General features: G+C 42.8%; 1 protein-coding gene and 1 pseudogene across 2 annotated transcripts in view; both read left to right on the top strand.

The window, feature by feature from the left end:
* The window catches only part of LOC103902879 (myosin heavy chain, skeletal muscle, adult), a 220,772-nt gene that overhangs the window by 145,738 nt on the left and 65,976 nt on the right, over positions 1–9,058 (top strand). The gene's annotated exons all lie outside the window — the stretch shown is intronic.
* The window catches only part of LOC109279614, a 10,388-nt pseudogene continuing 10,231 nt past the window's right edge, over positions 8,902–9,058 (top strand).

A 9,058-nucleotide genomic window follows, 5' to 3' on the forward strand; every position in this document is an offset into this window, starting at 1 on the left:
TGGTGAGCAATTGTACTGTGCATCACTTGCTTTGTGTATTATTATTATTATCATATTATTATTATTATCATTTTATTTCAATTATTAAACTGTTTTTATCTCAACCCACGAGTTTTTTCTAACTTGTGCTCTTCCAATTCTCTCCCCCATCCCCTCGGGTCGGGGGGAGTGAGCGAGCGGCTGCATGGTGCTTAGTTGCCGACTGAGATTAAACCACGACAGTCCTTTTTTGGGCTGATGCACTGTTTGGTCACCCTTTACCTAGGTGCATTTTATAAACATGGTAAGTCAGTGCTTCCCCAGTACTATCCCACTGTACTCAATCAAATTATAGAAGTGTGGAAACAGGAACAAGCAGTGGTAGTTACATTTCAGTGTAGTAACAGTGCAGACTCCTCTTAAACATTTGACAGAATTTATCTCCTCCATTTAACAGAACTGAAAGATGAAAGGAAACATTGCTGAAATGAATGCATCAGTTTCAAGTGATAAATATTTGACTTTTTTTTCTTTTTCAGTAGGTTTAGGAAAAAACCTAAATGCTTGCTGTTTCAGTGGGAGCTCTCAAATGAACCTGACTTGGCTTTTCAACCTCACTTAGCTGCTTAAAGCTGACAATGACAGAGATTTGTAAACACTGAAACTTTAGCTGAACCTGAAGAAGCAGCTCCTCAAGATGAGGTGAGTTGAAATGGCAAATTGGGTCTGCATACAGTGGGAGATCCACTTACTCCTCTCCAATTCCTCCCCTTCCAGGACTGAACAAAAATGAAGAGCAGGGGAAAGAACAGGGAGAACAAAATCTCCTTTTTCATCAGAAGTAAGCTGTTCCACTGGCTCAATAGACTGTCACAATTATCTCAGCAATATCTAAGCTTATCCAATGGGAAGGTAAACAGATAGTGACAGATAGTGACAGATAGTGGCTATGGTAGCTCTATGCTGAATAATCTGACTGAATCTTCCCAGGAGGAGAAGAGAAAGCCACAATCACTTTTTCAAGTATAAATAACAGAAGGCTGCAGTCCTTCACACGAGAGGCCTTAGTGATTCTTGGACTTTTGCAAAAGACAGGAAAAAGAAAGGATCCTGCACTGGCATAACATGTAATACCAGGGAAGCATGAAACAAAAGACTAGAGTCGCACCCTATGAAGAAAAGACACATGTTAACAAGTAGCAGAGAATTCCTTGGGACTGAAATTGCAAGCCAAAGCAGAAAAATGTGCTATAGGGTTCATCTAACCAAAATGGTGACAACTATAACATCCTGAGGGGGAACAAGTGGTTGCAAGGCAGGAAAAACCATAGCAATGGTAAATTTAACTATTCCTATGTAGACTGGATAAATGGTATAACAGAGTGTGATACAAGGAGTGAATGCTGATGGCAGCATATAGCATTGAGAGCTGAAAGGGTGCATTTGCCATGCAGCAGGAGAATCCCTTGTGAGGTGTATTACTCTGCTGGAAACATTTGTACTTCTTCTATGGCTTTCAAGGGCACACCTGAAGGATTTCCTTTTGCTTGGGAAGAAGCAGTTCCAGGTAACTTGAACCTTAGAACACCAGTAATGGTAACCCATCTTATCCATATTGTTTATTTCAATTTGCATGACACCATCTGCCAAAAATGTTCAAGCACCAGTTCTCTCTGTCTCTCAGCCTTTCTGAAGCTTCCAGACCTTCTGTGCAAAACATGAGGAGAATGAAGCTATTGTTCCCTACATCCCTCGCTAACAAGAGCTAGCCTCTTGTTCTCTATTTTCTGGCCCGAAATGATGGTTGGATGTGGTGCCTAGATGCGAGGAGAGACAAATCTGTGTTATTTTCTAACCACATAGTTAATGCTGTTGAACAAAAATGTCATTGACTCCCTTAGGTTATGCAAGATGGTCCTGGGCAACAAAGCCAGGCTGCTGCAAGAAGTGAAAAACATTGAAATCCCCTTGCATTCAGATCAAATTGTGGGCCAAAGGGATCTGAAAAACTGCACTTATTCTTTGGAGTTCATAGTTGAGTGATGTTTGGGGCAATGTTGGTGAACACTCAACAGAGAATGTCCACGTATACAAAATGAGAAAAAGCTCCAGCTGGTTCTTGTCACCTCTGGTGGACTGGACAAGCACCATTCAAATGTCAGTAAGACCAGTCATGACTGGCTGAACTGCTCAGCAGTCAAGGCAACCACCACCAAGTATTGTTCCATGGAGAGGGGCCCTGTCTAATGTCAGAGGAATAAACAAATGAAATAATAGAGCATGAATCTTAAGGAGTCCAGCTGCAGTGCTATGACCACTTTTCCTCCGTCAGGACACAACTAAGGACAACAGTATTGGATGCACCGGAAAATGCATCAGCTGATACTCATGAGTACAGCAGGATCCACAGTCTCCTTGAGGACACTTATGTCTGTTACCTCTGTTCTTGGCTTAACACGTCATTTCCCCAAACTGGGCAGTCGTGGAAGGCCACTGAAGGCCAGTTCTCTTAGCCTTTCCTCATTGGAGAGATGCTCCAGTCCCTTAATCATCTTCATAGTCCTTTGTTGAACTCTCTCCAGTATGTCCATGTCTCTCTCGTACTGGGGAGCCCAGAACTGAACAAGTACTCCAGGTGTGGCCTCACCAGTGCTGAGCAGAGGGGAAGGATCACCTCTCTCGACCTGCTGGCAACATTCCTCCTAATGAAGCCCAGGACACCACTAGCCTTCTTTGCAGCAAGGTCACATTGCTGGCTCATGATCAGCTTGGTGTCCACCAGGAGCCCTAGGTCCTTTTCTGCAAAGCTGCTTTCCAGCTGGGTCACCCCTGGAAAATATTGGTACCTGGGGTTGTTCCTTCTCCCCAGGTGCAGGCTCCTTGTTGAACTGCATGAGGTTCCTGTCAGCCCATTTCTCCAGCCTGTCAGGGTCCCTCCGGATGGCAGCCTGACCCTCTGGAATATCAGCCACTCCTCCCAGTTTTGTGTTATCAGTGAACTTGCTAAGGGTGCATTCTGCCCCATCATCTAGATCATTAATGAAGATGCTAAACAGGACTGGACGTAGTATTGACCCCTAGGGTACACCACTAGTTATTGGTCTCCAACTAGACTTTGTGCCACTCATCACCACCCTCTGAGCCTGGCCATTCAGCCAGTTTTCAATCCACCTCACTGTCTGTTTATCCAGCCCGCACTTCAACAGCTTCTCCACGAGGATCTTATGGGACACAGTGTCAAAGGCCTTTCTGAAGTCAAGGTCGACAATATCCATGGCTCTGCTCTCATCTACCAGGCCAGTCATTTCATTATAGAAGGTGATAAGGTTGATCAAGCATGACTTCCCCTTGGTGAAGCCATGCTGACTACTCCTAATGATTTTCTTGTCCTTCAGGTGCCTGGAAATGATTTCCAGGATTAGTTGCTCCAACAGCTTCCTAAGGACTGAGGTGAGGCTCACTGGCCTGTAGTTCCCTGGGCCCTCCTTCTTGCACTTCTTGAAGACAGGAGTGACATTTACTTTCCTCCAGCCTTCAGGCACTTCTGCTAATCACCATGATTTGTTAAAGATTATCAAGAGTGACCTCACAATGACACCAGCCATCTCCTTCAGAACTTGTGGGTGTATCCCTTCAAGGCCCATGTCCAGTTTGCATAAGTATTCCCTGACCTGATCCTCTTCCACCAAGGGTATGTCTGCCTTGCTCCAGACTTCCTTCCTGCTCTCTGGGACCTACGATTCCTGAAAGTCTTGCTAGCAGCATTCAGTACCTCAGCCTTTTCCATATCTTGTGTCACCAGGACCGCCAACCCCTTCAGCAGTGGGCCCACATTTTCCCTAGTCTTTCTTTTGTCACCCATGTACTTACAGAAGCCCTTCTTGCCGTCTTTGACATCTTTGGCCAGATCCAATCGCATTTGGGGTTTGGCTTTCCTAACTTCATCCCTGCATGCTCAGACAGTGTCTCTGTTTTCCTCCCAGGTTACCTGTCCTTGCTTCCACCCTCTGTATGCTGCCTTTTTGTGTCTTGAGTTTTGCCATGAGCTCCTTATTCATCCATGCAGTCCCCCTGGCATTTTCTTTACCTGAATTACTACTCCATCCTGACACTGTGCCTCAATAAAGGCAAACAGTAAAATTACCTGTCGTTACGTATGGTGTTTCACATATTTGAGTCTTACATATTAGAGCCCTGTCATCTAAGGATGAAATACTCCCGGTCTTGAAAAAGCATGTCTAGGCATCTCAGGTATGTCCTTGATGACACAAAATTATTTTCAGTGCGAAAAAGTAAACTGAGAAGAGCTGTGAAAGAATTTTGTGATACTTGCACTGGGCAAAAAAATGTTGATAAGTGCAAAGTAATGTACACAGGAAAAGCAACCCTAACTATCAAATATAGCGATGGACAGCATTCAGATCTATGGAGGTACAGTATTAACACTGCATGTCATCAGATCTTGAGAGAGAGAATGTAGAACTAGAAGATTATAGGGGAGAATGTCAAAGCTAATGAGAACTAAATAATGATTTCCATACAAGGAGAGATAAGATAGATTAGTGCTCTTTGCCTTGTTATGTGGAGAGGGATTATTGATTTTTTTTCTATTATGGGAAGAACTAGGGATTGACGGGGAAATAAGCATCACTAAAGTAAAAAAAGTATTTTTCAATAAATTAATTTAAACTATAAATCTAATTGCCGTAGAGCTCTTTGGATGCTGAAAAGTAAAATTGGTCATAAACTGATTAAATCAAAGGAATAAAAATCTAGCAAAGGCTCTTGAACACAGTCATGTGTCCTCCTATGAATCTCTAAACTCAAGATTTCTAGAATGTTGGAAGATACACAAATGAATGTTATTTTATATTTATATCCAGAGATGGAATACAACTTAATGAACACTTAGTTTGGTTCAAGGTGACTATTCTCCCTGATACATCGTGCTATATTATGTTACAACTGAAAGAAGTGAAGCAGAGTAATATTTAATAATCTGATTAAGATAAGCAGTTCAGACAACAGCAAAATCCACATCTCCTATCCAAGATCTGTAAGTAGAGAGCTCTGTAAAAGGACAGCTGTCATCAGACTTATGGTGGCCTCAGAAAAGCTCAAGGTATGCACACAAATGTCACCGTGCTTGCCCAGTGAATGATTGTCCCTGTTCCCTTAGCTCAGATTCATGGAGCATCTATGGCCTCCAGTTATTAGTAGTTACCCTCATCCCTCTCGTCAGCATTAGTTGAAATTCCCTCCTTAGGAGTCTTCTCATATTATTTATAGGAGATTCGTTCACATAGCTAGTGAGAGACAAAAAATTTCTAATTATATCTAGTAACATCACTTTCCAATTTTCAATTCGTTCGGTTTGCCAGACAATGCTTTGCCAAAAACAAGGTTTGCCAAAAATGCTTTGCCCAAAGACAGAGGAGGCATCTGCAGCATGTGCTGACCAGACTCTATAAAAGAGTCCTTGAATCTGGACTGTCCCATCTCCAGAGAAAACTTCATGGTAAGTGCATGTCTGTGGCTGTCAGAAAGGGACAGCGTCCCTGCCGTCCACATGTCCCACTTCAGCCCTGCTGTCCTGGTGTACGTATCTGTGTCTGCAAGGATTTAATAACTAAGATAAAGCATGCTGGTATTTTGACTTTGTGACCTGCCTGTGGAATTCTGTGCAGCAGTAATGAGGGATCTGCCATTTCTGCTTTATAGCACTGATCGTCTTCCAGCCTGCAAGGCATCTTCTCATATCATAAGAGGTAAGAGCCTAATTTACTCACACTTAAGGGACAGACAAAACGGTGGTAGATTTCTGTAGAACAGATTTCTTCGTGGTGACAAATTTCTGTAAAATTGTGTGGGCAATTGCTGTATGCCCATATATTCCTGGCCACTGCTCGGTTATGGTAAATACAGCATGCTGATGGTTGGGTAGGCTGCTCATGGCAAGCAAGCTTTCCAAAGTGGCTGGGGGGGGGGGCCCCCACCCCAAGAGGCACTGATGCCAGGAAATGCTTTCTTGGGGATTCCTCATGTTTAATTATGGACCAGTGAAGTAAATGATCTGTTCTGGCACGAAGTCCAGATAGATAGAGCCAGCCAACAGAACAGACTATTGCAAAATCTTAAAGGTTTGTAACAAATTATATGTATTACTGTATATGATACTGGCAAAAAATTTATATGAAAATACTTTTCAGATGATACTGCAGGGTTATAATCTGCATGTGGGCCTCATACTAGGAAACCTGGTGAAAATGCAAAAATCAACTAAACAAACAAACAAACAAACAAAAAAAGGAGATGTACTGCTTCTATTCCTCTGAAACAAAACCGAGTAAAGTGGAGGATCTGCATGCTACTAGGAGTTGTTGCAAATGTTAACATTTGGCTGGCTTATTTAGGTAACTAAAAGCCATGACATGACATCTAAGTAAGTTCCTAGGAACTCAGGTGCTTTCTATTACTGGACATGTGGTATTTCCTTGGAAATCCAGTAGTGCATTTAGGTAGCCAGCTTTGATTTAGAAATTATTGAACTAAGGTTTCTGACTTTGCATATAATTATTTTCACAAACAATTAGCATACAAAGAAATAATTGGTGATGCAGTATTTTAACTTACTGTATTATCTGTCCTTATATGCCATTTGCTCACATACTACTTCTCAGAGTTAAGTCACTTGCAACAGATTTCTGCCATTGTCAAGGAAATATCAGTGCAGTTGATTTAAGGTAACAGCCACACTAAAATTTAAGCATGAGATCAAATAGGAAGTTAACTATAACTTATACACCTAAGTTCTTGAAAAATGGAACATAGAAAAAAAAAAAAAGTCATATTTCGTTCAGACAGAACAGAACTCTAAAATTTCCAGTGTGACTTTCTTAGGTTGTTGAAATTGTTCTATTGTCCACACCCAGGATTGTTTCTAATTTAGACCTGGGTATATCTCTCTGTTTAAACCCAGAAACAAATTTGTTTGTATCTCTAAGACACCTAAAGGACACAATTTGATAAGCAAAGGGGGCACAGCGAGGACTGACTAGTACAGCTGATAGCACAGCTAACATTCACAGATCATTTCAACAGTAGGAAAGCCGTTGTACACATCTAACCCTCACTTTATAATCAGAATCTATGCTAAAAAAATGAGGAGGCTGGAATCTGAGCTTCGTTGAGCCTGAGGGGTTTGATTTGCCCCACTCATGCTTTAGATGATTGCCCTTCCCTCAGGGCTGGAAGGATTCTTCATCACAGGACCTTTCTTTCTGCTGGAGGAGGTGTGCCATTGTGCAACCAAGAAGGCAACATTCATCAGTATGGCAGAAGGACAAGCAGGATGGTAGTTGCTGGAAGGGTGTAGTTGTTTAGAATCTGCACTTGGTGTTTCTGGACCTAAAACTCCCCTTTGAGTGACACAGAGAGAGAAGGTGCACACCTTATTTCAAAGACTGATGTTATGACGCTGGGCTGCTTAAACAGTTTGTGATGAGAAGCAAACAACTCCAGTGAATCATTCAGAGCACCAACAAAAGACATCATGCACTAGTTAGTCCTCAGAACACCTTCTGGACTCACCTCTATTTTGTGTATAGGCAATCAAAGCTTTTAATGTGGGCTTTTTGGTTTGGTAACTCCAGGAAGGTGTTCCTCAGGAACTGGGCAGATGAGATCAAACCGAGGGACTCATGAATATGCTACAGAGCAATGTTACCCTTAAGAAGGCTCCCAAAAGTCTTCAGCCTGAAGCTGACAACCTCAAGATTTAGCAAAGACAGTGTGAAGTTCTGCAGGTAGGAAAGAATAGCCCCATACAACAGGATATGTTGGCTGTTATTTGGCTAGAAATCACCTTTGCAGAAAAGGATCATGTGTCCTGGTGCACATGTGTCAGCAGTGTGCCTTTGGGGGAACGAAGGCCAACAGCACATTGTCAGGCACTCACAACAGTGTAGCCAGCAGGTAAAGGGAAGTGATTCTTCCCCTGCATTCAGCTCCCACATCTGGAGCAGTGTGTCCAGTTTGGTGCTCCCTGGTGACAAGAAAGACATTGACATTCTGGAGTGAGTCCAGTGGAGATCTTCCAACAAAGGTAGGAGAAAATGATGTATGAGGAGAGTCTGAAAGGGTGGGGTTTGTCCACTCTGGAGACAAAATTAAAATGTGGTTGTCTTATTGCTATCTTCAACAAAAAATCGGTGATTATACAGTAAAAAGAACCAGGCTCTTCTCGGATGTGCAGAGTGAAAAGATAAGGGACAACAGACACGTGTTGTAGCAATAGAAAATTTGATCAGGTATCAGGAAAAAAAAATTCACCATCAGGGTGATCAGACATTAAACAGGGATGCAGAGGGACAGAGAAACCTCTATTCTTGGAGATAATCAAAACTTCACTGGAAAAGGCTCTGGGTAACTTGATCCAACATTTGCCCTGCTTTGCACAGGAAGGTGGACCAAAGAACTGCCTGAAATTCTTCCCAAATCACACATTCTATGATGCTGTTTAAGTTTTTCAATAAACTGCATGGCAACAAAAAATGTTGACTCATTTGGGCAACATTTCTGCTCTACCACAGCGTTCTCTGCTGACGAGCCCCTCCATAAAGTGCAGCCATGTCGTCAGACTCTGAGATGGCCATCTTTGGGGAGGCAGCTCCTTACCTCCGAAAGTCAGAAAAGGAGAGAATCGAGGCCCAGAACAAACCTTTTGATGCCAAGACATCGGTCTTTGTGGTACATGCAAAGGAATCCTTTGTGAAAGGGACAATCCAGAGCAGAGAAACAGGGAAGGTCACTGTCAAGACTGAAGGTGGAGAGGTGAGTAAGAAACAAAGCTGAAGGTCACCATTTGATTCCCAATCTCAGCTCTTAGCTGACATACATGCATCTCCTTCTTCATCTGATAGACTCTGACCGTGAAGGATGATCAAATCTTCTCCATGAACCCTCCCAAGTACGATAAAATCGAGGACATGGCCATGATGACCCACCTCCACGAACCCGCTGTGCTGTACAACCTCAAAGAGCGTTATGCAGCCTGGATGATCTACGTAAGTACCAGCAG

The sequence above is a fragment of the Aptenodytes forsteri genome, unplaced genomic scaffold (assembly GCF_000699145.1).
Source record: "Aptenodytes forsteri isolate BGI_AS27 unplaced genomic scaffold, ASM69914v1 Scaffold311, whole genome shotgun sequence".
Taxonomy (NCBI): domain Eukaryota; kingdom Metazoa; phylum Chordata; class Aves; order Sphenisciformes; family Spheniscidae; genus Aptenodytes; species Aptenodytes forsteri.